General features: G+C 34.3%; 1 pseudogene; it reads left to right on the top strand.

The window, feature by feature from the left end:
* The first annotated feature begins 2,310 nt into the window (after positions 1 to 2,310).
* Positions 2,311 to 3,353, top strand: LOC145563248 (RING-H2 finger protein ATL78 pseudogene; annotated as a pseudogene).
* Positions 3,354 to 3,952: the final 599 nt, after the last annotated feature.

The raw sequence follows: 3,952 nt of genomic DNA, 5'->3' as shown, positions 1-3,952 counted from the left end.
TAATCACGGTTTCATCTTTAGCAAAACAAATGAATCATGTCGACTTTTAATGCAGCAAATTAAAAGCTTTATCCTTAAAAGCTCCTTTAAATCATGTTATCAAACCTCATATGATGGAATAGAAGGTAAAGTCAGTTGTTGGTGAACTTCCGTCGAGTGGGTTGGCTGATCCACAAGATCTTATCTTTGCCACCATAATAATCAAATCAAAATAGAAAGTGATAAGACGATAGATAAGTCTAGTAACTATCAGTCTATCATGCATATGTCAACTTGATTAACTCGTGTAATTCCATATATACTAAAAAGTTCGGTATAAGTGAAATACTTCCTCTGTTCCATAACATAATTATAACTCTGTATTAAAAAACAAATAGGACAAACATTTTAAAATAGATAGAGTACTACTTCATATGTATTAAGCAAGATATTATCAGTCAAATGTCAACTTAGTACCTTCCTTACCTAAGGACTAAGGTCATATCACTACCCGTAACTTTATATCGCTCTCAATCTTTCATTCTTTTGGCCGGTAAAGCTTGTACTTTATGGCGGCCAAATTACCCGTTCAAATTGACTGACATGCTATTTCACAACCCAAAACATTGTATAATCTGCTTAGGCACTTGAGTTAGGCTCTGAAAGAGCAAAAAAAAAAATGTTGAAAACAAGATATTTTCTGAGTTTGTTCAAAAGTTAACCTAGCAGAGTATCTTAGGAACAAAGTTGTACAACTAGGTATTACTTTTTACCATCCAAAATTTGTTGACTAAGCCCTATTTTTTGACTAATTTGCCCCTCCCTTCACTCATCTCAATTTGACCTCCTTCCGCCACCATGCCAACCACTACCTCACCTTACCATCACCACCACCCATACAAACCCTTTTGTTCACAGGTTTTTTGATTCAAGATTCTCATGTTTGTTTTGCGGGAAAGGGAATAGAAAGTGGAATAAGGAATGAAAATAAAATGATTTGTTCTTTTGTTTTTATCACCCAAGGGATAGGTAAAAGAGATGGTAAATAAGCCAATAACGAACCAAAAGAAAATAAGATTAGCCAGAGTATCTTTGTAATTTTATCATCTACTCACAATTTATTTACCCTCGTCACAAAATAAACAAGGAATTGTCGCTGTTTTATTGTGTTCTTTATATCAACTACTCCCAAGATATTTAAGTAACACATTCATTAATTCTCAAATTTTTGTCTTCATAAAGTATAAACCAAACAACATAATACTGTATTAATAATTTTATAAATTTCTCGATTATTAATTCTCAATCTCTATCCAACTGTAGAACGCCCCCACAAATACTATTTGGCCTTAAAAAAAAAAAAAAAAAAAAAAAAAAAAAATAGAATACATCCAAATTTCAAAAATTGACTCAATAGAGCTAGCAATCTTTCAACTACCAAGAAAAAACTCTTGTTGAAGTCCATATCACAAAAGGAAATCTCTTCATAATTTAGCAAGGCAAAAGAGGGACCCAAATAGTATTGAGATAGATATTGTTCATCATAATTGAAAATTTCCACATGGCAACAATTTTCTCTAAAAGAAAGTGGGCATGATACATCTTTGATTACAAAATCCATTAATATATAACTTTAGTGGGTGGCCTGGGCTGCCCCGTACCCTAGCTGGTGGAATATTCCAATCGTTCAATATTTGATTATAAGGAGGTCTAAATCAGAAACATTCTTATCAGTATTAATGACTATAATTTCAAGGAGAAAGTATAAATGAATAGTGTATTTGTTAGTTTGTTACCACCTTGTACAAAAACAATAAGTATACTTTATTTAATACACTAATCCAACTATCCAAGACTTTTATACTCTACTATTCTGTGATTTTTTGATCCAAATACTCTACTCTAGACCTGTAATTTATGGGGTAGTGGCATCGATTCCCACTTTGTACTCTATTTCCCTCATAGGTGTGCCCATTGTGCCCCCTTCTTCTTACCATTAAAAAAAATCCTATGTCAATACGACAACAATTGAATATCTGTCCCAAATTCAATAAAATTAGTCAAAGTACATATATAAAAAGTATGCCAAAAATAAATTTTTTTAATATTCTTTACATCTAATCTAACACATGCAAATTTATGTTTTTTTTTATCTCCAGAGTGGGAGCAATAGTAAACTATCGGATATGTTTGAAATGTATCCATCAAACCTCAATCATTTATTTTTTTTTTATTTATTTTACTTTTTTTTATTATTTTTTTTTTGGCAAAGCTTAAGAAATCACATGACCAAGCCCTTGCCTCTGTGGTCTATATATACTCATCCATAACACAGGCACTAAGGACGGCAAATCCTGCAAAATTCAAACCCCCACACACACAACAAAGAAAAAAAAAAAAAACCATGTCACCATCCACACTCTCTCCTCTACTCTATCAAGAACTAATAATGAACCTTCAATCCTCAAGAAGGTTGCTACAACACCACCCTCTTTACCACCCTCCGCCTACAGCCGCTACGCCTCCACCTCCACCCATGGCCAACAACCCTGTAGACCCCACAGAGCCTTACAGTGGAACTAATGGCTTTGATGCAAATGTAGTAATGGTACTATCAGTCCTCTTGTGTGCCTTAATCTGCTCACTAGGACTAAATTCCATAATCAAGTGTGCTCTACGATGCTCGAATTTCATGCCTACTGAATCTAATGACAGCAACAACGACCCAAGCTCAGAAGACACAGGCATCAAGAAGAAAGCTTTAAAGACTTTTGCTGTAGTAAATTACTCACCCAACCTGAAGCTCCCCGGTCTTGGTACCGAATGTGTTATATGCTTGTCAGACTTCGCACCAGGAGAAAAGTTGAGGCTACTGCCAAAATGCCAACACGGATTCCATATCAAATGTATTGATAAGTGGCTCAATACTCACTCTTCATGCCCAACCTGTAGGCACTGCTTGATTGAAACATGTCAGAAGATTGTTGGCTGTGATCAGGCTGCTAGCTCGTCACAGCCTGAACCACTGCCACTTCCACCTCAGGCAACTATCATAAATATAGCACCATTAGAACGTGAAGATTTGGTAAGAAGTTATAGGGCTAATTGTTAGTACTAGCATCCTTATCTCAATTCGTCGAAACAAAAACTTGTACATTAGTAAGGTCAAGCCCTCTGAGACAGAGTAAAACATGTAACAAGTAGTATATCAATAGCATCCAATTGAAGATTTGTATAGTCAGGATTCAGGAACTATTGATAGCTTCAAGAACATGTTTCAAGTAGTACTTATATTGTAAGATTTGCAACAACGAACAATGACAATGCTTCAGAACCGATCCTGCAAGTATTGTGCAGGATCTGAGTAAGTCCAACTTACAGAGTCTTATCTCCTATGTTCCTAACCACTTAAAACTTGGTAAAAGCAATTATTAAAGGAAAAACACAAACATGTAATGTGGCAAACATAATTGGAAATCAAATCATGTAAATTAGAAAGGAAAACCACATGTTAAAAGTCTATGAAAAACAAATTTATCTCCATATGTGTTTTTATCATAAAGTTTCATCCCCATTCATCAATAACACACATAAAATGGTAATGGAAATGTAAGAAGACAGCACACACATTAGAATGTAAGGTTGCATTTTTACCGTGAATTATAAAATTACAGGAACTTTTATACCATTAACATCATCTTTTTACTACCAATTAACCGGGCCGAAAGAGTTGGATAACCAGTCAAAAGATGCATAGTTACAGACAATGTATATGTGTTAAGGTGTTACTAAGGTAAAATATTAACATCAGTCCAGCAGATAATAGCAATTCTCTTAAACAATGAAGAATTCATAGCAAATCAAGGCCATAAAAAATTAGAAAGTCAAATTGAGTGATAAATAGTTAAATAATAACTGCTATAACAGGAAGCAAACATAGTGAATTAAGGACCACACACAGAAATATAAAACA

This window comes from Chenopodium album, chromosome 10 (assembly GCF_948465745.1).
Source record: "Chenopodium album chromosome 10, dcCheAlbu1.1, whole genome shotgun sequence".
In the NCBI taxonomy this organism is placed as follows: Eukaryota; Viridiplantae; Streptophyta; class Magnoliopsida; order Caryophyllales; family Amaranthaceae; genus Chenopodium; species Chenopodium album.
The sequence above is the reverse complement of the archived record's forward strand: the minus strand, read 5'-3'. Positions and strand labels throughout refer to the sequence as shown.